The following is a 25,957-nucleotide window of genomic DNA, read 5'->3' on the forward strand; positions in this document are numbered from 1 at the left end:
AATGAGAGAATTGCGGCTCATGCCAGATAGTTTTAGAGTTTTCCACTTACTTTTCACTTTCCACTTCCACTTGCATAACGTAGGTTTCCTCTCATAACTGTGTGGTGTTCATGCCTTTAACTCTCAAAATGAACATATAAGCAATGAACATTATTAATGTTTGTCAATTCAGTCAAAGCTCTCCAGAGTCAAAGAAGTTAACTTCAGGTTGTAAAGACAAATAAACCATTATTGTTTAAACTAAACTGGCTTCCAGTAGTATTGGTGGATTTCTCCAGAGTCAAGTAAACTAATGAAAAACCTTGAAGATCTCTTGTCAGTATGGGTAAAGCATAGCCAGGGATTCATCCAACCACTATACACCAACATTTGAAAATTGCATTTATAAACCCAAAGGCTTGAGGGGGGCACATTGTTCATGAATCATGAATTCATGCATTTGTCACATGAAATACATCTGGTGCCATTGGCTAAATTCTCTCCAAGTCATCCTGACATGCTCAGAATTACACTGAAATTTTGCAGCTCCAGTCCAAACAAAGTGTCAAATTTTACACTGACTGGCCCAGAAAGGGTCTGCATCATTCGTGGGAGGAGGGGGCAACCCATTTACCCTTGTTATATTTCATGTGACACTAATCACATGCATGCTTTATTACCCACAGGACTGTAAATGTTTGTTTATTCCCAGCTACCAAAGAACTGACTCATTCTTGGCAAGAGAGTATTTTTTCAATCCGGCCATTAATCTAATTAAAAAAAAAAACAAAAAATACAAAACACATATACATATATGGTTTAAAGAAGTGGCTGAAATCAGTTCATACCAAAAATGGCTAATATAAGCCACACAATGCTCTAATTAAGGTAGATGTTAAAATACAAGAGAAGGCCAAGGCATAACACACCGGACAGGACCCCAAGGGCAGGCTGTGCAAAGAGGCCTCAGAGCCATTGCGGGGGAGGTATGGAGTGCAATAACAAGCAGCCGGAAAAGTGTACTGCTGAGCTACCCAATTCAGTCCTACGGCACCATAATCTGGCAGGTTTTCCATGTATTCCTTCTTGAACACCTGATCAATAATTAGAGTAAAGTATGTTGAAGCAGGAATTCATAAAACACCTGTCATAGGACGTTGTGGCTGTTGTAGGACTGAATTGTGTAGCCCTGGTGTAAAATCAGTATCTAGTAAACGTAGAAGTAGGATGTTGTTAATTTTAACAACATGTAGAAGTAGGATTAGCAGATACGGTGCCTCTTAGCAACATTGGTGCCATATTTTGCCGTGTTTCAGATCCTTCAGTGACTCTATTTAAAGACAAAGCAAGCATCAACAGGTTTATCACCCGCTTCTGATCGTATGGAGGACTTTTGGTGAATAACATGAAAAGAACGTGTAGTTTTCCCTTTCTTCATTTGAAGGGACCTAATCTATATATACATACCTAATGTATGTATATATATATATATATATATATATATATATATATATATATATATATATATATATATATATATATATACCGTATATATGTATATATGTAAAACTATTTCTGCGTTGCTGGGTAGTAGATGAGACTCCTTGTGCTGTGAGCTGGTTTTGTAATTAAATATGCATCACATTTGTTTCCATCACAGCTCAGTCAAGTAATAAGGGGTGAAGATATCACTCCAATAAAGGGAGAGGGCTTGATATTTTCTCATCAATAGCCTCATAAAACTGTCAGAATACCACATTATAACTCGACTCAAGCCGTAACTTCCCATGGAGGACCTGAATCTAGATCAGGTAAACTGCTAGAATGGCACAACAAAACCGGCTCCTGAGCTGACGCTTGCTGTGCTGGTGCATAAGATGGGTTAACTGCTGGGGCGTCAGGAGGAACAGGGGGATGATGATGAGAAAGCATGCGATACAATAGCTAATTTTTTTTAATTGAGGTCTAAATGGGCAAACTTGCCAGTAAAAATCCTATCTTTAACAACTCATTTACTTTGTGTGCTTTATTTCAAGTAAAGAAAGCAGATATTTGTATTATTTCAAAATGCAAATTTACTCCACAGGAGTTTTCTTAGTTTAAGAGAAAATACCTTTTAAAAAGCAGAAAAATCTCCCCCATGTCTCGATACTTTACCAGCTCTAAATGCAGATTTGCATTTTGTCTGATCTCATCCCTGTGGTAATTTGCTTCACTTGGTTATTTTCTCCTGTGCAACTATGTTGAACTGCAGGTGGGAACAGATATGTGGGTGGTGTGTGTGGGTGTTCTGAAAGTCAAGGTGGAGCAGATAGGCACCCTAAAGCCAGCTTTGGCTTCCCTTGTTTCTTTAAGGGAAAAATAAACGGCCCCCCTTGAGAAGTGGCAGTGCAAATCACATTAAATTGCAACTAATCCAGTGTGGAGAGAGGTTTGATATTTGTCTGAGAAATTAAGCAGCACTTGAGATTGCAAGAGATAACTGTTTGCCTAGAAACTGAGCTGCAGAGCACCAGCAGTTCAAAGACAGACAGTCAAAACCAATTAGGAGAAATCACTTGCCTTGTCATTCAAATTCGTTCCACCCAGCATGCCTTCCTGTTTATCCTACAGCAGTAAATAATCTGTTTTCAGCTCCTTCACTTTCAGATATGTTCTTCCCTTTTTTGTACACCATCACATTACACGTTTCCATCCCCGGTTTTCCTCAGAAACCATCCAGATGGTTTGACATTGAAATAAAACAGTGTCATTTAGTAGTCACTCCTAAGATGCTCAGTGAATTGGGGAAATAATCTTGGAGAAATGTTTACATTGATCCATTGAAAAGAATGTCAGGTCATGTCAGCAATTGAAGAAAAGGACGAGTTCAACAAAAACATCTTACAAGACGCATAAAAAATAAGTTCCTTCTTATACATCTTTATTTTCCTGTTTTAGTTTCTACACAATCATACTGCTGTGATGGACTGGTGACCTGTCCAAGGTGTATCCTGCCTCTCACCCAATGATTGCTGGAATATGCTCCAGTTTCCCTGCAATCCTTAATTGGATGAATCCGTTAAGAAAATGGATGGATGCATGGATGGATAGATGGATGGATGGACAATCATAAGGTGCAAGAGATTCTTTAATTTCATTGGTGAGCTCCTCATATTGCATCTCTGCCCACCACAACCTTAGTCTCTCATTTATACACATATGGACAGAGATTTCATTCCATCCATTTGTAATTGTTATTGTTTGTGTTTCAGTGTATTTTCAGAGCTTGTGTGGTTATGTACCCGAACAGAGAACACAGAAGTGTTGAAATGCTACAGAAAAGGGCAGGGTTGTTCTAACCATAGACTGTATATAAAAAGATGGACTGAGCCGCCGGCTTGGTGGGCGGTTCCTACCATCGCCATCTTGGCAGGGTCATGCGTGTCGTCTTGCCTGGAAAATACAAATATGGGCAAAGAGGTGGAGCAAGAGAGGGGGGCTGTGAGCATCATGGTGGATGACATCTAGCAAACTCTGAGCTGCCTGTAGCTAAGAGCTAACAGAGCTAACCCAGAGATAACAGAAGATAACCAGCTAATGGAGATAAGCGGGCTAAAGCTAAGTCACGTTGTTAACCAGCTAAAAAGCCATGGTTGTTCTATGTTCTTCTTACTTGAAGCGGGAGATTGGGTACCTGTCAATCAAAAGAACATGCCACTAAGTATGCAGAATTTTGGGATTAAATTACTTTTAAATGGGTGAGTTACAAAATATTCACTCCCCCCACAATTGCCATGAAGGTAAACCTGACCTGTTAAACTGAAAATGGATTTTTAAACCAGGCTGTAAACATGTTTATTTCTGCTGTGAAGTTGGTCTTTTTAACATGGGAGTCTATGGGGATTTGCTCTGTTTTGCAGCCCCTAGTGGATGAAGAGAGAACTGCAGTTTTATGCACTTCTGCATAGGCTTCACTTCTAACCAACAGAGGTTGCCGCTTGGTTCTAACATTTGATCAAGTCAAAGAATGAAAAAGACATGCAGGGATGTATTTAACATAAAGCCTGTATGGGATGCATAAAGGCGAGGTTTGGTGGCTTTGAATATGGATGTATGGCTAAATGTACATAAATTGAGCATAAATGAGCAATGAACATAACCTAAGGAGGTTATGTTCATACTTCAGGTGAATGTGGCCCCAGCAGGCCAGCTTCATCGGTTGCTTAACATGTCATTCAACTTTACATTACTGATGCATGGGGTCTGTTTTTTCCAACCACATATGTAAAGTGATCTTGCCCACCCCAACCTGCCCTGCACCACCAAACCAATTTAAATGACCCCCCTCACAGTTGAAGTGAAAATTTCTTGACCATACCCGATCCAGCCTGACGGCTACCTGCACTTCACATCATTGAAGTGAGACAAGCATCACAGCTTTGTGTGAGACAAGGCAGACACTGATAGATGATATATTCCATAAACAGTTTTTGACATCATGATGATGTGGGTCAATTCGTAGCCATTAACTGTTCTCATCGGAGTCCGTCAGCATCACATTGAATTTATGTGAATGAGCACATAATTACATAAATACATAAATAACAGGATTGCACCAAAATACTGTAAGTGAGCATTAAGACGTGCAGTCTGAACAATGCAATACGCCGTTAGCACCACTGAGCTCCTTTTTTTAAACATCCAAAAATCTTCAAAGAATCATTTCAGAAAATTTCAGAAAAATATTCTGGAAATTTTTAAAAAATGCAGGAAAAGTTTAATTTCCCAGCTAAAAGAAATAACAGATTGCATCAAATCTCTCTGATGCAAAGTCAAAGTGTTGATGCAGCAAGCTTTTATTTGTTTCTTAGATTTACTCTGAGATAACTAACAAAGATCTCAGATCACAAGTGATGAGTTACGTCTATTTTCTCCGAGCTAATGGGCTCTGCAGGCTGTTTGTGTTTCTATGTTTGTGGTTTAACCAGTAGGCACAATAATGTATTAATCTTCATCAGAAGCGGTGCGGTTGAATGACTCGCTATGGAGAGTATCTTGAATCCTATTAGGGATAACAGGCACTTGGATTGTTTGGTAAATCTTTGACAGCACTGTTGAGGGACTGCACTTTTGTTGCTATATATTGTAGTCTCTTATTAGCTAACTGCATCTCCCTGAATACTTTTTAACCAAGATGGCTCACAGTGTCTTCTGGGGCTTCTCTTCTGAGCTCTGTTTTCTGCTGCTAATAATGCCCACCAGAGTTGGCAAAACAGAAAAGCAACATCCTCCTTACACCCACACACACACATTTACAACGATGTAAATGAACGTCTCATCCACACAGGAGTGAAAGCTTTACATTTAGTTTGTGTAAAGACTTCTTTGGACAATAATTGGTCCTTTAAGTGTGCAGTGAGGGACCTTTTGCTCCGTACCATCGATTCAGCAAAACATGATGAAATTTAGCAGAGAAGCATCAGATCACTCTGGTCAAGATTCAGAATACTAATTTCTTTTCTTTCATTCCCTTAGTGACTAATCCATCTGAAAATGGTCAATAGTTTTCCCAAACAGCTTCAGAATAGGCAGGCGACCGCAACTTCAGAGGGCTTTAATTGTAACGGAAGAACTGAACTGATGTGAGAAGGAAAGATTCTTTCAGTGCCAAGTTAAAAAATTAAACACTTTTTAGGTTTTATGAATAGATAAATACAACCTTAGACAAACCAAGACGTGACCTATTACACCGTTTTCTAATAAAAGCAAAGCCTTTGAGGCTTTTTAAAAAAGATTTTACTCTGAGCTCTGCTGGTTGAACAATATGAAATGAAATTATTACACAGAGACTCAAATTAAATGAAAGAAAATTTTAAGACTTTAATCACTGAATCTAAAAAGTCTAAAAATATCACATTATGAAAATGAAGACACTTTTAAAGTGAGGTGGTGGGAAAGTGATGCTCTTCTGGAGTGTGGTGGAGAACTGGGGGTGAAAGTAAACAAGGGATTGAATACACATCAGAAAAACATTCCACTGCTCTGAGTGCTTCCACTTTTGGTAATTTTGTATGGAGATACATGTTGTAATTGATCCATGAAAAACTCAGGAATGTGCCGGTCTGAGGCAGCGGGACCATCTCAGTCTGCAGGATTATGTGAAGCTTTTTTCTTCCAGCACTTCTACAATCCAAAGAGCCTTTTGTTGCCCTCAGCCTGAAAAGAACCCAGTTAGAGCTGCAATGACAACTTTTAATTTTCTGATAATTATCCACAGAATTATATTAATCAGTTGTAAAAAAGCACAATTTTATTTATATTTTTAAGCTCTAAACTAAATAAAAACACAAAACTTTTGCAAAAAAAACAAAGAAAAAAAGAAATGCTTTCTTATATAAAGCATGTAAATTAATGATATAAAACAAATGAATAAGCAGCGAGCCAGATCTTTCCAACCTTATGACAAGAAAAATATATTAATATAACGACTGTCGTTATGTTGTGGAAGTTTATCCAATGAAAAAAGCTGAAACTTGGATTTTTTATTTCTATATTAAAAACATCAGTTAGTTCTTTAGCTGTTGTCTTTATAAGCCACTGTGGAAGGTGCAAATAGGCTCTTGCAGCTCCAGAGCCGCTGGCTGCAGACTGCTGTTCTCATCAAGCAGACTGAGATAGTTTGTTAACAGATGGAGATTTTAGCTAATGCAAGAACACTAAATGTTCCTCTCCTGAGACACATAACCAGAGCAAACCACATAAAAGCAGTAAAGACAAGGTAAATGGATTTGTGAGGAGAAGTGCAGGTCATGGGCAAATGGACTGACCTTTGACATTTAAGGGAATTACACTGTTTGGTCGGCTGGAAGAGAGAAGAAGCCTTTATTTTTACTGACCGGATCCATCCATCCATCCATCCATCCATCCAACCGTTCATCCATCCATCCATCCATCCATCCATCCAGCTTTCCATCCATTCTTCCTTCCATCTATCCAACCATTCATCCATCCATCCATCCCTTCCATCCAACCATTCATCCATCCATCCATCCATCCATCCATCCATTCTTCCTTCCATCCATCTATCCAACCATTCATCCATCCATCCATCCCTTCCATCCATCCATCCATCCATCCATCCATCCATCCCTTCCATCCAACCATTCATCCATCCATCCATCCATCCATCCATCCATCCATCTATCCATCCATCCATCCATTCATCCATCAATCCATCCTTCCATCTATCCATCGCACCATCCATCCAGCCTTCCATCCATCCTTCTTTCCATCCATCTATCCAACCATCCATCCATCTTCTATACCGCTTGTAGCTTTGAATAGAAACTACTGAAGTGCAGCTGAGAGCAGGAAGGTCTTTAACCTGGATGTTCCAGCTGATCTGATGCTTTATGGGAGTTTGTTCCAGACATGTGCAACATAGAAGCTGAATGCAGCTTCTCCATGTCTGCTTCTGACTGTGGGAAGTGATATAATACCTGATCCAAATGACCTGAGGGGTCAGTACAGATGTTCTGTTACTTGACAGTACAGGTATTCTGCAACTCTCTGATAAACAGGGTCCCAGTTTTTACTGGGAAAAGTCATGACTGTTGTTATCCAGCGTGGTACCCTCCACACATCATACTGCTGACTGCAGAGATAGAACATGCAGCTGGTATGTTTGGACAGGAGGGGCTGAGTGCCAGACCTTTGGCTGCTCTAGTGGAAGGTTTATTGGGGGAAAATAAAGTGATATGGGGGGAGGTAGAGCTGAGTTATTTCCAGTCCTGCTCATGGGGAGCTTCAAACTTTCCTAACGATGAGCTGGTGAAAGACGGTGTGCCCCCCGGACAGGTTGCTAATGTATCACAGGGCATAAAGAGAATCCTAAATAATTAAGAGTCAGCAACTTATTGGTGTAACTGCAACTATTTTAGTCTGTTTTGATAGATTTCTCACAAATAACAGCTGCAATGATTGTATTAAAGAGGAACTATGACTCAGGGTGGCCAATGTTTTGAATTGTAAAAACAACCGATTAAAAAAAAAAAAAAAAAAAAAAAAAAATTTCCAAAGAAACAAATCCAGACTATGCTTCTTAACTGCGTCCTTACCTGGAAATGTACATGTGAATACAAACTGTCTTTTAACAGAGATGATGAAAAGGTGGCTGCCTCAGTTGCAACAACAGAGAAAAAGTGTTGACGTGACACTAATGCGTGATTTGACTGTGATGTGTGTGTCTGATATAATTGCCAAGGACTGAATTTAAATGGAAACACAGTTAAAAAGCAGAGGTGGTAGCTTTTCTTTCAGCTCTTAAGGAGTAACATGTTTCCCCTGAAAATCGAACCAATACCTCTTCTATTGAAAAAGGAGCCGTGTTTAATAATTGAATGAGGATATTGACGGTTCTTTGAAATCTGCCTCAAGTAGTTGTTTGAAGTGAACTTTGAATCTTTTGGTATCCTACGGAAAAGAAGTTGTTATGTCAATATTATTGATGCTGGGAGGAATTTCAAGGTCAGATGAGTTATCTTTCAACAAATTGAAACTGCTGGAACCTTTGTTTAATGTATTTGTTCTGTTGAGGCAAAACCTGTTTTGGGTAAAATAATTATGCAGTATAGTATTGAGATTACATCTGCCTGATGAACTAGCGGCTAGCACACAGCGTTGTTGTTGTTGGCAGGGCCGGATTAAAAGTGCACAGGTCCCTGGGCCCAAAGTGTTCCAGGGGCCCCCTTCCCCACTGCAACATTGTGAAAATTGTGAATGATACACTGTGAAACAACATTTCTAACATCTCTCAGCCAGTGGTACCAATAGCAACACACTGGACACTGTGGTGTAACTATCTGGCTTTTATATACTTTTTGTTTTATGTCCAAACTGCTGGTGTTTGTCCTACATGGGGTCCAAGTGGGCATGGGCCCCTGGTCCTGTGGCCATATGGCCTATTGGATAATCCAGTCTTGGTTGTTGGGTTGTGTTTCCCAGTCTGATGAGGGAGCAGCACGCACATGCGTGTTCCATAGTGTCACTGCTCACTAGAGGATGATCATGAATCAACAGTGTCTTGGCTGTATTGTGGTGTAGGTTGCATGTTCATATCTTTTGTTCTCTTGCAGTAATCAAAATCCCAAAGATCCCTTATTTTTCCTGTTCTGGTTGGTAGTATCCAGGATTTTGCTGGGATCCAGATCTATCTTTGATAGCTTGTAAAACTGGTTGGAAACTTCTGCTTCATATCCTGTCCAAGCATCCTGACCAATTATTGTGGAAATATATGCATATACACTGAAATTAGTCCTATCTTGTACTGACAAAGAATCCTTCAACAAAAGTCATGGATCACGTCTGTCCACTAGCTGGTAACAAACAGAGCTATAATGCCAGCAAAAACATCACCTCCACCAGCTCCTAGGTAGACATAAATATCCATAAAAATGTTAGCAAAATAATAAAATTCATAAAGAGAATTAAAAATGCATTCCCTGAGGTACTCCAAACCTTTTGGAAAGAAACTACTAAAATAAATGTATTATCAACAGAACATGGTTTTCCAGCGAGTGGAAAATGATTTGTCTACCTGATCAGTTGCAACTACATGGAAATCTGTTAAATCTCTGCCTGTTGCAGGTAAAACTTATTGTTTCATAAAGATGGAAATCCATGCAGGGGCCAAGCACTAATCAGTGGTTCAGAGAACTAACCTGTCCTACCAAAACCTGTCATACCTGGAGACAGCAAAGATCACAAAATGTCGACATTCTTTTAACAATTCATTAAGGACTAATTTGTGCAGACAACTATGCTAAAATGGATGTTTATTTGCACTTTGCACCCATCAATATCCATTAAAGCTCACACAAGTAGCACAATGCTAAGTATTGGTGAGTGTGATGGTGTGGAATGAATGAGTGTTTATTCCTGCTGCAGAAAGTTACCGTGATACTGATGGTTAGCAGCCGTTTCTGTCTTCTTCCCAGTTATATCCCAGATACATTCACATATTCCACTGTGTTGTTGAAGTTTTACCAGCATTGTTATTTGTCCTTGTCAAAGTTTTCCAGTTGGGACAGCTACTTCTTTTACTGAATCACAGCTTTACTACCATCCTCTGGTTTATTGGCTTTAGTCAATAGAAAGCGCCTGTTTGTTTTATTCCTTTTTCTTTGACAGAATGCTTCTTATTTCTTTTGCTTGGATGGCATGCACCGTCAAACCATCCTGCCAAATACTCTTTTTTTTTACCTTCGAGAGGTTGTTTTAAAAAATGTCAGCGTAAGATTTTCATTATTTATGACCTAACTGGAGGTGTAAGGTGTGCAAGATGGCCTCAGTGGAGCTACTGTTGTGTTTCATGAATAATGGGCTCAATCTTTATCTCAAGTAAAAGATTCACCTGAAAAGTTAGGCCATACGCAACATTACCTAAATCCTTCGCAAGTAACGTTGCAAATGCACAACCCCCCGCCCAACACTCTTGCCAACATAAAACACACATGGGGAGGAAGTGGGTAGTGATGTTTGACGTTTGACACAAATATAGAAACACTGCTCATAAAAAAAAAGCAGACAGAAAAAATCATTACTAATACCTCAAAGACACACTACAGAACTTTTGCCATTTTCCCGTCACACGCCCCCTATTCATTTGGCATCCATCTGGCATCGTACCTGAGCCGTTAGTTCTTTCTTTTAATCTTCTTGCATTTCTTTGCGGAATCAGCAACGTTGCGTGTTCAAAACAGCAGGTTCCTGTTATATCATGAAGCGAAACGTCATGTCTCATCCCGGATATAAAAGTCTTATAGTAGGGGTAGGCAACTCCACTCCTCGAGTGCCACAGTCCTGCAGATGTTAGGAGTTTCCCTGCTGCAACACGCTTGATTCAAATCAATGGCTAATTTGCAGACTTGTGCAGATTTGGTTGTCAGGCTCTTCACAATTCTGCTGATTAGCTCTGATGTGTGCCAGGTGTGTTGCTGCAGGGAAACTCCTAACATTTGCAGGATTGTTGCACTCGAGGACCGGAGCTACCTTCCCCTGCTCTATGGTGTCGGTTTCTCAGCCTCTGGATGCTGCTGGGCAGTTAGGAACTAACGGTGACTGTGAATCAGACAACAGATGGAAATGAGAGGATTTTAGCGAGACAACCTCCATAAAGAAAAGATCCTGCAGGTGGTGGCTACAGATCATTTCCCAGTTTCAACCTTACTGGCTGATTTATAGACATGTTTGCGTTGGTTCTTTTTTTATTTTTTTATTTTCACTGATAATTCTTATGTTATTTAGTATTTAACACAGTGTGTAGTGAATAAAGATTATTAACTGGTATACTTTACTGGTCCAGATCTAAGATGTTTGAATGTTCCTCTTACTGTGTTGAGCATCATATTTATTGAAATAAGTTACCATAAATGACGCTTCACAGTTGCTATTTTGCAGTTTTTAAACCTGACATATTACATACACTGGGTAAATGTACAATTACATGATACAGAATGGCCTAATCTTACAACAGAATGCAAAAGTTTTGTTGTTAAATTCGGCTGTTTTGTATCATTTTGGGAAGAAAAGGGTTTTGCACAGTTGAAGACGAGCGGTGTTAGCAGAACACATTGTTAGCTTAGCAATAGTACAAAATGCTAAAATACAAAGAAGACTGTTTAAAAGACTTTTGCAGTGTTATAGATTTAAAGTTATTGTCAAATAACTTTGAGTAGAGAGTAATATACCTTAGAATCCAGTCTTCTTTGCCTTGCGTTGTGTTATTATGTTTCTTAAAAATCGAATGAAACTAAACAAACATCTGCCTTTTTGTTTTTTTCATCCTTAACCCATTTTCAGGGCAATGAAATACCTTTAAAAATTAAAACCTAGAATTGTCCTTCTGGTATGTACCAAGACCTCCATTCTGTTGTAACATGTTTTTAAAATGAAAGAAAACAAAGTGATCAAAAGTAGTCACTTGCCTGATGAAGGTTTAAAAGAAAATCAGTTGGAACTGATTCCTAAAAGTGACCAAAATCGTGGTCACAGAGTGCGGAAGGCCACTGAACCCACCCTACCAGCTGCACCCTGTTATACCCTGCCAAGTGACAATCCACACAACAACTGGTTGTCAACAAGACATATTACTATCTTCACTCTCCTTGAATTATTCGTGTGTTAAGCTGCACTAATGGCTCCTCGGACACAACAGAACTGGTCCTTAATTATGATCTGTAGTGATGAAGTAGATTAGCATGAAAATTGGCTTTGTCACTGTTTTAAACCACAACCCTCGAGGACAAATACACTTAAAATGTCATCAGCTTGTAAATAAAACACTCTTTTGGGAAAAGAGAGACTTGGGAGAAGATGTTTTCATGAATTGGATATTTTTCCTCAGTGCCAGGAAATCCATGGACTTGATGAAAGAGCTTGGAGGTGGTTCTAATGTAATTGTTGCCAATTTTCTCAGCTAGATAGCAATCTGGGGAAACAAGGCTATTTGTGACATCCATTGTCTGAGTGCTGTCATTCTGACCTTTAAAATCTTTAATCACACCGTGTCTGTGGATAAGAAAGCTGGCCAAAATGGAAAATACAGACACCTGATTGAGACTGACATTTAGTCATTTAGTTTATGGTAGAGTGTAAATTAAAGAAATCATATTCCAAATGAAATATTACAGCTTTTTTCATGAAATCACACAATGCTCTTTGGTCTGCTCAGAGGTCACCCCACCATCAGTCTCTCCCCAGCAGGCCATGCCAGGATGCTTCTACAGAAAGTCAGTCTGGGGCTCAAATATTCCCAAATCACCCCAAATGGCTCCAACATTTCCTTTTAAAAGTCTTACCCATTTACACGAAGCTGAAGCCAGACATGCTGCAGTTAGCTTTTAACCTAAAGTTACCATGACAAAATCTGTCATATTCAGCAGATATTTTTAGACTCACATTTTATAATCCCACTTAGTTACAATGCAAACACATCCACGCTGCTATGAAGACAGTCTGTTTGTACGTCTGATGACAGCTGTGCTGCAGGGTGGTGACCGCCAGGCTGCAGGTGGGGAATGAAAAGGTGACCGCTCATTTGGACAACATAGATCTAAGTCCACTCTGGGGATGGGGGCGAGGGCGCTACCTGAAGGACAGCGTACTTTCAAAGGTTTTTTTTCTCTGGTTGTACTCATACGACAGCCAGGACTGCTGATGTAATAGTTAGAGGGAAGGAGAAAGGTTAAGGTCGTGATTTAGCGCTTCCTCCATGACATACTGGTCTTACTGTCTGTCCTTCCTGCTTTTCTTTTACGTTCGTTTGAAACGAGCTGATGACCAGTTGTTGTTTTTCCTGTCAGAAATTGCCTGTTTTGTTGCAGATTTACAGTTGTGCTCATATTTATTCATACCCTTTCATTAAAGTGGAACTATTATGTGCATTTCAGGCTAATTTATTTTTATTTCTGAGACCAGAAGGGCTGGGATTGATGGAGTTATTGTCACAAATGGCTTTATTTACTTCAGACCGACCCTCTCCGTAGGCTGTCAGATCAGCCTGCGGGCAAAACGAGTGGATTGAGTTTAGGTGATAAAAAACAGTGTTGTTCACATGTCTGATGAGGATTCAACACTGTAACACTGTAGAAAGCTCAGAAAACTCCAAATACCGTAATAGCACCCCTTTAAAGAAAAAAAAACAACAGCTGCCTGTCAAATAAACTGAAATTGACAAAAGTAATAAAAAAAATAAAAATTTTATGAAAATCATTACATTATTTTCTAATTCTGGTTCAATAGAAATCTTTGATTTTCAAAAAGCAAACAAACAAGATAATTTATTACATATTCCATCACTCATAAAGTAATATTTAGTTGAACAATCCTTTAATGTTTCCGCTCCAGTCAGGTGTTTTCTGTTCCTCTCAGTCAGACTTCTGCACCTGTTGACAGGTATTTTGTCCCACTGTTCAACAGAAAAGTGCTCTAATTCGTCCAGGACCAATTTGTTTGTTTTCTTTTTTCCTTCTTCAACTCAATTAAATGAAAAAACAGTGTCTTATATTACTAAATTATATTTTTGCAATTTTTTCAGTTATTGTTCCTTTTTTAAGTCTCCAGTTATTTGAAGGCCAAAGTCGTTTTTAAAATGTTTTTCTAAAAACACAAAAAAAATTGGTTTCTTGGTTTCTTAGTTTTTTGTGTTTTTTAACAAACCTTAAAAAATGACTTTGGCCATTATTTTACCAGGGTGACGATGTGATTTACATGTTCTTTTGATGCTCTTCACACCTGTGCTTATTAACAGGTGTCACAACACCTTTACTTGCAAAGTTTACAAACTTGTGTTACAAACAGTGTAACGGCTCTTGTCCATTACATTTATTTGTCTTTTTTTTTTATTATTTTTTTTTTTTATTTGTCTTTTTACTTTATTATGATTATCAGGTGTCAGCCACATGTGTCTCACTGGTTTTTTACACGTGAAAATGTTCTAAACACATTTGCACATAAGGTTCAGATTTGTATGTGCATATGGAGCAAATGTGATTATAAATCACATGTGAAGGAACATCTGATGAACATGTTATTTACATGTGTATATACTAGATGTGGGGCTCATGTGGGTTTTCTGTGTTACACCAAAGTGTGTTAAATGAAGTCATCTGCTTGACATAATCCTGCCCTCAGCTTTCACAGCTTTCAGTCTAAAGATGAAACCAAAAAAGACCCGTTAAAGCAGTTTTATGAACTACAGTTGGCCATTTTATCTTCTCATTAGCATGCCAAGGCGAGAAACTCACTGAATGAGACTAATTTAGCTGCATTAAACCCTTCAGCCCTCATTTTAATGTGCACCCGTGATCAGATGATCAGACCATAACTCTGACAGCCAGCATAACTTGAACCAGATCAGTAGGTGGTTTTACAAAGACAGAGCTGCTGATTTAGTTCTGCACAAAAGTCTAATCTAATTTTAAATGTGATTGAGACAATATTGAGAAATGAAATCAAGTCTGTATGGCTGGAAACTTGTCTCGGTTCCTTCTGGCCCCACAACCGGGGGCCCCACAAGCTAAAGCTGCTGCTCAAAGAAAAATAAATATGATACTTTTTCATTGATATTTAATACCCATATCGATACAACTTGCTCCTTAATTGTTGCTCCACAGTTTAACAGAGAGCAATGTTGTATAATTGCAAAGGGGATATGAAATACAAATTAAACACAATAACATACTTTAAATAATGCTGTTTTATCAAAAATAACCCATCCTGAAAAGAGTATTAAAACAGAACTATGAAAATATTAAACCATAGAATAATGTAACATTATTAATATAATAAATATAGCAAAATGTAACATCCAATAACCTGCAGAAAAGCAGTAAAATTTCAGAACAAAGCCTCATCATCACTAACAGTAGCAGCATCATCATGACATCTGATTGGCTGGTGTAGTCATGTGACACAGAAGGAAACTGTTGCTCAGCTTCACACGCAGTTTCATTGTCTGATACTCAGAAGTGAAAACAAGTGGCATGTTTTGTACCAGTGGAGTTTGTATCTCAATACTCAAAAAGTATCAAATCTGATATTTTGACTGGCAGATGTCAAAGTGTGACATCAGAGTACTGATACACATATGTTCAGGTAGACACCTGTAGTGTAGTCACTGCTGCACCTGAGACCACTGGATCCACTGAATGATGAAAACATGTTTATGTCTGACAGCACGTCTGTGAGTGTTGGGATGGATGATTGACATCTAGCAAACTCCGACTTGCCTGTAGCTGAGAGCTTTCTGAACTAACCTGGAGCTAACAGGAGCTAACAGGAGCTAACGGAGGTAAGTGGGCTGAAGCAAAGTCATGCTATTAACTGACTAAAAAGGGAAAACCCACAGAAAAATCTGGGTCTTAAAAACAGTAATATGGCTCAGCAGAACTGTTGAGGACATATGTCCTGACTGAACATGTTCTGTTTGTCATCACACAAAATGTTTTGCACAAACTTCATTTCATTTTGTTTGGTTTGTTTCTCGCCATGAGTCAAACATCATCCATTCTTATGGTTTTATATGACCAGGATGATCAATAATTGAGTTATTCATTAATCAATTATTGAGGAAACATCTTTTTCAGACCTGCAGATGAAGTTTTCTGCCTTTCAATACCTAAAAAATGGTCCCAAACTGTGCCAAACTGTTCAGATTTTGCTAAACTGTGACATATTCTGCCAAACTATGGCCACTTGTGCCAAACTTTGCCAAATTGTGCTAGATTGTGCCAAATTGTGGCAGACTGTGCAGAATTGTGCTAAACTGTGACAAATTGTGCCGAACTATGCCGAACCTTTTCTGTAACTTAGTTGTGCTTTGCTTTAGCTCTATGTAACGCTACACAGGTACTGTCTACATGTTGAGGCATGTTGAGGTTTTATTATATTTTTGTCTACAAAGGCAATTTTTAAAGCTTTTATATATAATAAATTCTAAAAAATATATAGGTGAAATTTTTTAAAAACATTTTCTCATGTTTCATCTTTACATTAAAACAGAAAAATCTATGGTGATGATTTCACTTCAGATAAAATCTTACCAGTGTGAGCTTTAATACGATACCAAGATGTTTTAGGGAGGATAAAGAATCACAGAGAAATATGCATTTCTATCTGTGTATGTCGTTTCCAAGCCATAGTCTTAAAAAGACCCTTGGGGTGCAAGAGGTTAAGCAACATTTGCTGGAGCAGCACGTCCTCATCAGATTTGGGACAAACATAAATAGATGGTTTGGAAAAAAAAGCCAAAGTTGCAATCATTTAGAAAATAACAGAACAAAACCAAAAATGCTACAGGTGGAAATCCGTAAGCAGAATTATTATATATCTCCACCCCACCTCTGCTGTACCTGTTCCCACTTGGATTTTACACATATTTAGGGGTTACACTGTTGTTGTTGGCAGACTTCTTTCGGTTTTTTTGCTTGTGATATTTATATTCTTCTGCATTGCTATTTTTCTCACTGTCCTCAAGAGACAAGGTGCTGCAAAGTCTGACTGGCACGCAGAAAATAGCAGATTTAGGTTCCAGTTTCCTCTGAATTTCTCAACGCACTCGCCAAAAGCCCCCCTCCTCTTCCTCCCTACAGCTACACACCAGTTTCCACCTGCCTGTGTTTACCAGTGTTGGCCAAGAATTTCATGCTTTAACTGTAAATGTGTCTGTCAGCATCGTTCCGGTGTTTGTCTGGTTACTACAAACATCTGTTTGAATGTATTTCTGCAGGCGTTATTTAATCCTGAGAGGGAGAGTCTTCACAAGGTGCTACTAGTTTATAAAATTTAATGAAACTAGATCCTTTTTTTGTATCTTAAGGTGCATTTGGGTTAGTCTGTCTCTGCAGTTAATAAATCTCTGCAGTTATCATGTTGGTATGCTGGTGAAAAGCTAACAAAAAGAGCAATAATTATCAATAATTGTTTTAATTTGTGTGAGAATTATGTAAAGCACGGTTTTTGGCCTCCATTAGAGCTTCACTGAACTTAAAATTTCCACTCAATGTCCACTTTATTAGGTACAGCCATTCAGTTGCTTGTTACCACAAATCTAATCAGTTATTTCTTCACTTTTATTTACTCTGTTAAACGATCAGGCATCAAAATAAACTATAAAAGTGCACAGATTTAGTAATATGGAATTATACATAATTAGTTTTTACATATGGCTTCTGTTGTCTGGTTTTTAAGACACCATCCGTACTGGTCCATCAGGGTTTCATTTGTTATTTCCAGTAATCTCTTCAAAAAAACACTGTCTGCTCTAAAAGACACATTTCTCTGAAAAGAACAACAACAGCAACAATTAATAATTATTATTATTAACAATTACTACTACTACTACTACTACTACTACTAATAGTAATAATAATAATAATAATAACAATAACAACAACAGCAATAATAATGATTAATAACAACAAACAATATATGCTTCTGTGTAATAATTCAACAATGTTTAAGCAGCGTAACAGCGGTGGGTCAGGAATTGCTGGTTAGTTTGATTAAAAAAAAAAAAAAGAAAAAGGAAAAAGAAGCCTGAAAAGAGAGAAAAAAAAGTGAAAGAAAACGAAGGGAAAACATGCTGCATCACACTGACCAAACGGCTTCGATGAAAGCCACTGCAGCGACATGACTGTCAGGTTATGATATTTCAGACGCAGTGTGTCAGTTTGAGGCTGGAAATGTTCCTCATGTGTAGGTAGGAAGCAGTAAACATCCTGACCCAATAAATCTCAGGCAGCACTCGATAGTCTGCATAAGGAGGGTGTTTTCTTCTAATGTGACACCTACTCTGTTTGTCAGCACATGGCAGGGAAAAGACGTCGTCATACTGGTGCCATTTGATAAACACTTAATCAAAGAACAGTGAAAAATAACTCATTACTGTATTCCCAGTTTCTCTGGGTTCATAGCGGACAACATTTCTCTGTCCATGGTGCTGAATCTGATCCCACCAGACTGTTAGAAACCACTTTGCTGCATTTTGGTATTTCCTGCTGTCCTACTCTTTCTGTTTGAAACATAAGGAGCTGTAAATAAAAGGTTTTATTTTTTAACACTGCAACCAAAACGTACTAAACCACCAGAGGTCAAGGGTCAGCCAATGCAGCAGAAGAAATGATAAAAACTGCATTTCAAGAAGCAGCTTTTTGTTCCTTTTGAGAAAGAAAAACTGTCAGTAAAAAAACTAAAGTAAAAAAGGTAATTTAATTAATTAGAGGTTTTGTAATTCATTTATTTTAATTAATTGGACAACGTTATCTGCTCCTAAAAAGCAACGTTTTTTAAATTAAAGTGAATTTTAGTGAACGACTAAATCAAACAATAGAAAGAAAGAATAAAACTATAAACTGAAGCTCTCGTAATGAAGGCGGCACCTGTTGCAGAAGTAAGCTATGCTGCTTTCACATCCTTCTCAAAGTGTCCAATAACAGCAGAAAAAGTCACTAGATTTGTCACCAGTCTGTGTTTTAAAGCAAGCTGCTGGAGGGGATCAGAAAACTCGCTGAATATCGCGAATGAAGTTGCTGTTAGCAAGTTACTGATGCGGAAAGTGGAAAGTTACTTTCTGCATTTACACACATTTGCACAAATGACTTTACACACATACACTCACACATAACTCTTGTCCATCTGTAAAACTATGAGGACGGCTCTGAACACCTGTTTTCTGTAAAACATGCGGTAAACAAACTTTTTATCAACAGCAGATTAAAAATGACCTTATTCTTGTCCAGAGAACCATCCTGCACAGCTCTAAAGCTAAACTGTCTGAGTTTATGTCCGTTTCTGCTTCAGATTCAATAAACTATTTCTGTATGACTTTCTAAAACCACAGAGATAGTGTGTCTGTTGATCATGCCTGGGAAAAGAAAAAAACAAAACAATAAAACAAAAACCTCCATAAACACAAAGAAGGGTACAATCTGTTGAGGTATCACACACTTGCTGCAGACTTCTTTGCGTATTAGCTTTGCTAACAGGAGATGTTTAGATGACTGGGTGCAGCTTGAAAAACCAGTAAGCAAGAGATGTAACATTTAACTTCCTTTACTGAGGATGACAACATTTACAGTCTGCAGGGCAACCGTGGACTGTTGCACGCTCTAGCGCCAGCGCAGACAGACGTTATGTCCACACCAGAGCCAGTGAGCGATAAAACACCCCCGCTACAACGTTCTGCTCACCACGAACCAGCAGTTCTCTTGAACTATGTGGGTACAACTTCCCAATCAACTAACCAATCAGCATGAAAACATAAACAGTTAGTTACTAACTCTAAGGGCTGCAACTAACGATTATTTTAATAGTCAACTAATCTATAAATAATTTTTTTGATTAATAGATTAGTCACGATTATTTCTGTCACGCCCACCATCTGTGCTTCCAGTTGACAAAGCTCTTTTTTACAGTATGTTTTACTCCACTCTAATCATTTTTATCATGTGAATGTCCCCCCCCCCCCCCCCCCCCCCCCCCGATTCCCTGTTGGTCACAACATAATGTCCTTTAGTGAGTTAAAGGAATAAATCCTGAACCAGTTGAATATTAAATTTAAGCTTAACAGCTTACTACTAATTTATTTTTAAATATTCCAACTTGGCTATAGTGTCATATCCAAGCTGTACAGAATTTGCCTCAAAAGGAAAACAAAAAAATATATTTAACATCTTAATGTTTGTAGAATTGCATTGAAATGATTATTTACATCTTGAAAAATAAATAAATAAAGTTGAAAAAGCCTGTTTTGTAGGTAAACAAGGGCCAGAGTCATTTAAAACATTCCTGAATCCAAACGGTGATCCAGATCACCACCAAAACTAAATCACTTCTTTCTTTTCACATTTCTAACAACTCCAAAAAATTTCATGAAAATCTATCCATAACTTTTTGAGTTATCTTGAACACAAACAGATAAATGGCGGTAAAAACAGAAGCTCTTTGACAGAGCTAACAACAGCACATCACTACTCGCTAATGCTAACTTTGTCATCTTGAAAGCTGGAAACCATGACTCCATGGTGCTTTCATTTCCATCGTGCCGCCGTGGTACGCCGACTCTGCGTGGCAGACGACACATCTCACCTGTTTGACACTTTGTCTAGCGTGAAATATTCCCAGACGTTGGAAATAAGTTGCGCCGCCGTCAGTTTCTTCTTCATTGTTTAAACAAAGATGCTGCACAAAATGACAACACTGCCTCCAGCACTTCCTGTGGTGCTTTGCGTCGTTTACTTGGTGTTTAGAGTTCTTATACTGTCTGAAAAGCCGTGGTTGGTAAATGCTGTTAATCTGCCTGATGCAGCGTTTTATTAGCAAAGCCGTTACGGGCGTTTATAACGTGACACGTCGACAATGAAATTTAGCGTCGATGAATTGTCGATGAAACCTCCATTAGCCCCTAAACAAGCCTCAGTTTTACTGGGAAATCATGACTTACCGGTTAATCAGCCAAAACTACATGCAAGCTGAGATTTCTAGTTGCTGACAGTTTCAGATATTTGCACCCAAACTCCCATTTCACAGCAGAAAAGCAGTTCATTTTAACATTGTATGAAATACATTTGTGTTTGGTTTGAATTGCTTTTAATGCGCTAATAAACGAATCTTAATGCTGCACATGTGAGCACGCGTGTCTGGCCTCTGCCTGTATGTAGCGGCCGGGTCAGATGAAGCGACGGGACGAGGACAGGCTGATTGCAAGCCTGAAAGGAAAATGCATTGCCAACCTCCAATTATAACTTTCACAAAGAGCTCCCCAAACATATGCTGACTCTGAGGGTAAAGGTTGGCAGACGTCTGAAATTCAGGGAGCGAGGAGCTAACCTTGAAACTTGCAAATGGAGCCATTTGTTTTGTGAGACGGTCGGCGTGTCATCGCTGATTTATGGATCGCTTTTATTTCTATCACTGGCCAATTATTTATCCTGCATAATTACCGAGTGTGGACGCGCGTTAATTAATGTTCATGTTGCAAGAAGAGAAAACGGGGCGCTGATGTGGCTGCTTGCGCAGCTCTGTGGTCGCACGCTCCTCGGGAGATGACCCGTGATGAGCCAGGAGGTGACTTGGTGTTTCATTATGTAAGGCAGCGGATTAAAAGATGCACCGATGGGTTTTTCCATCCCCCTTATCAAAGTTAGAGAAGCATTATGCTCCGTATGAGATCAGCATGAAACGATAATGTGTATTGACAGATTCACTCCGGTCTCTTTCCGTCCCACTCCGACTACCTCACGCTCTGTCGCACTTGGAGAGCAAAACCATTCTGCATGAGCAAATCATCGCTTTGAATCTTGTGGCAGCAGCGGAATAAGTTCAGGCTTCAGATGGATGCGATGCCTCTGTGCAAGACTGACTTGGGAATTGAATTTTGGCCATCATCTGCTACATTTCTTTTTATCCTCTTCACCGCTGCTGGTGCTGTTTATGTCCATATTCTCATGCTAATATGACCTGAGTAAGCAGAGGGCATTGCTGTATTAATGTGATCTTTGACAGGTTGAAGGAAAGTTCTGGAGTTTCGGTCTGAAATCATGAATCAGGAGCCAGAGGCGTCTCTTTAATGAGGCAGAGGGACGAGCTGACCTGATGGAGCTCTGGACCCAGCCAGAACTCTTATCCTGCTGAAAACAGTGACAAGCACAAATATTACACGAGTCCTGCAGAGACCCATTAAGTCGGACACAAGCGGCCAGCCAGACTCGCGCCGTGTCAGCAGCAGGCTGCTTGGCTGTCTGCAGCTCCAGGTTAGCTCAGAGACTCCAGTTTCACCTCTAACTATTCATTTTTATCATGGGAAAGGATCTTCCTTTGATACAGCTTATCACAGGTTTTAATAAGATTTATCTTTGAAGACAAATGCTATCTTCTCATCTTTTCACACACAATGTTTCAGTTTATTTCAGTATAATTTGGGAACTTACTGTAATTGATTATGTGTTAGTTTATTTAAAAAAAAACAAGAAAATAAAAATGAAAAAAATGAAAATGACAATTAGTTGCAAATGGCATCCATTGGGTACGAGCTATATACCCCACACCCCCACCCCACCCACCCACAATCCACCTATACTTTACTCGGCAGGCTGTAATGTGTTAAGGACCTAACAAATATGAATGCTGTCAATTTTGGTGCAGATCCTATGTGTTTCTATGGAGATATGAGCAAACCATGTTTCATGGCAAAACACGTTACATACTTTTTCACAGTTCGTCCTATAAGAACGATTTGAACAGTGTTTGGTCCCCAACCTGTCAGGAAGCTTTCTGCCAAATTTGAAGACAATTGCATTATCCCCTCAAATATAATGTGCATAAAGTGAAAAAAATGGGATTAAAAATGGGAGGAAACTCCAAAATGGTGGACACCCAATCGCCATGGCAATTGGTGAGCAATTGACTTTTTTGCCTTGGTTGGGATGTTACACGCATGCAAATTTTGTTGTCCTTCAAAGTAGACGTTCAAGAGCTAATTTATATTTGGATTTTCTCCATGTCCAGTGGAGCCATTTTTGCACTGGAGTCTACGCGGACCATAGTTAATATATCATTTTTTGCCAGGCTTGTTGTGTGTACCAAACTTCCATGACCTTTCATTGGTGTTTAGGGGTCAAATTTGCTCTCAATGTGCGTAAAATGATAAACATTCAGGCCTGATCTATATATATCTATATATATATATAAGCTCTAATAATAGAAGTTTGAAATCTCTTAATTGTCAACCCAAGTTTCTCATTCAGACTTTAGGATAAATTAAGTTTGAACTGACAGAGAATTGTGGGGGGGGGGGGGGTCAGATAGAGCAGGGTCAGACATGCAGCTTAGGGCCTCTGGTTGGGATTCAAACTTGTCAGCTGCACCGAGGAGCTGTAGTTTTTGTGTATGTGGTAGCCATTCAACTAGTTGAGCCCCGCAGCACCTGGTGTCATCATTATTTTAAAGTAGGTGAACATGTTTGTGTTTTAAGCCTTTTGAAAGGATCAGTTGGGCTTAAAGAGACTGAGAATGAACACTTACAATTGTGTATTTGCTCTGTTCTAAAAACCAATTGAGTTTAATTTGATGAGGAAAATGTCAATATCCAAAGGTGGTGAGTACTTGGATCATGTCAGACTGTATTTACTTGGTTTTCTATTTAGTTTGAGACTCTCAATAATAATATTTACTCTATATCCTGATAGATAGCAACACTACATTATGTTAACACAACTTAAAACTGATCTATTTTGATGGTACACTGACCTTTATTTTGCACCCATTGTTGCCTTGGACTGTTGTAATGCTGGGAAGCTGCACAATAGGCAAAACATGAAAAGGAAAAAAAAGAAGAAAGACCAAGCGGCAAACTCCGTTAGTTAGCAGTGAAGCCGATGCAGAAGTGCCAATAATTGCAGTCCCCCCTCATCCACTAGGGGCTCCAAAACAGACCAAATCCTCATAAATCCCCACGTTAAAAAGGTCATATCAGATTTCTTGGATATGTCTTCTTTTTAAATGATCTGCTTAATTCAAGGATTTTAAATGTTTAGTTATGTAGAACAAACGATAGGAAACATGTTAACATCAGCCTGACTTTTACTGGCTAGACAGAGCTCAGAGAAGAGACAGGATACAAGAAGGATGCTGCATTAGTCGTCCTCAGGGGAACCAAAGCATGGAAATCAGCTAAAATTATGTTCTTTCTTTTAAGTTTTCTTTGTAAAAACTTTTTTTTTTTTTTTTAAAATGCAGATTGTGACACAATCTATCTTTATAAAAATAACATAGATATCCATTTAAATGTCTGATTAAAATCAGTAATAAAAGTACAATGTGATATTTTATTGCTTTTTTGTGACTGTATGTGTAAAATCAACCTGAGAAATTGTCTCCTATTGATCGCCGTATCATGAATTAAATAAAAAACACGACACATTTGTGATCTCAGCAAACATTGAACTCATACATCTTATTGTGATCTGTGCCGAGATTTACACCTCTGATAAGGGTCTCCAAATCTCTTGCAATCTATTCTCTGAAGCCGCCGTCTGCAGCTGCAGAAACAGTGAAGCTGTGGAGTGAAGGCAGTGCTAACCGCAGTCAGGGAAGCTGCATCGGCTTGTGGCGAGAAAAGAAAAGGTTGAGAAAGAAAAGGAAACTCTTCTGGATACGGTAATGATGAAACTCTGTGAGACGAGGTGAACTGCTGCTGCTCTAACTATTCACTAGCAGCAGAGAAGCTGGTCCACACTGGCTCTGCAAGCGGTGCATGAGAGGAATTGGAAGTGAGCTTTATTTCGGCGTGGATGTGAGTGTGTGGGTGGTGCTGCGTGGCTGCAGCAGCTGAAGCCAGGCGGAGCACGCAGAGTGGTCTCTCTTCACCAGCATTTCTTTCACAACCAAATATCAGCTCTTAGAGGGACTGAGAGGGAAGCAGAGCTGTGATTTCCTCATCATATTATGCTTTATTTAAGATTCTGTGTGCGTTCTAAGATGTTCACACCCTGATGATTTCTGAGGACTGTCCTGCCTCTGAATTAGACTCAGTAAATGCGACTTGTGATTCACTGGCAGGTTTGTATTTCTGGATGTACAGCCTGAAGAAACTGGAAAACAAGGCTTCACTTTGGGCTTTTAATTTTAAAATAAAAAGGAGTGGAAAAGGGATTTTAAAGAAATTAATCATCTGGGAGTGAATGAGACTGTGAACATATGCAGAGTGAACATTGCATAGTTTCCAAGTGTTTGCTTTTCATTTATTTTTAGGGAAATGTGGCATGTAATCACCACCTCCGCTCCTCATCTTGTAATAGATATGTTTTTTGCATGTGGGTAGTCATAATAATTTCACCTCATCTCTGAGTATAAACCCCAAAAATGAGCATTTGGTGGAATATTTCTTTGCTGTAACAATCGTTCATGGTAACAAAAAGTTGAATTATTTCCCTTTTAAATGCCGTCACATTGGTAAGCACAATGCATTTGTGGGACGGGCTGCAGAGTTGAGTATGTGGGTTGAGCCCATGAAAAAATTGCCAAATTACTTTAATGTCAAACAGCTGATTCAGCTTTTGAACTTGGTACCCGGGTGCTGACAGTCATGAGCAGCAACATGTGCACGAGAGTGTGGGTGTATTGAGGAAAGTCGTGCACAGTGAGCTTAGATTCTTTCTTCTACAGAAGGATCGAAGTGTGAAGAAGATGTTGAAGGCACGATGCTGATTGTTTCACCAAGAGAGTAAAAGCATCTTCTGGAGACAATGTCAAGGGGACCCTAACCATAACGATTTCCACACAGGCGAAAGAACATCCATCCATTTTTTTAGCCGCTTAGTCCAATTAAGGGTCGCGGGGAAGGTGGAGTCTATTCCAGCAATCATTGGGCGAGAGGAATGTACACCCTGGACAGGTCCATCACATGTCCACACAGAGAAATAAACAACCATTCAATTCA

At 39.0% G+C, this 25,957-nt stretch overlaps 1 protein-coding gene across 1 annotated transcript in view; it reads right to left on the bottom strand.

Annotated features, from left to right (window-relative positions):
- The window catches only part of gfra4a (GDNF family receptor alpha 4a), a gene marked incomplete at both ends in the record, with an annotated part of 219,200 nt that overhangs the window by 64,433 nt on the left and 128,810 nt on the right, over positions 1–25,957 (bottom strand). The window lies entirely within an intron of this gene.

The sequence above is a fragment of the Telmatherina bonti genome (genome assembly GCF_933228915.1).
Source record: "Telmatherina bonti genome assembly, chromosome: 22".
NCBI classification, from domain to species: Eukaryota; Metazoa; Chordata; class Actinopteri; order Atheriniformes; family Telmatherinidae; genus Telmatherina; species Telmatherina bonti.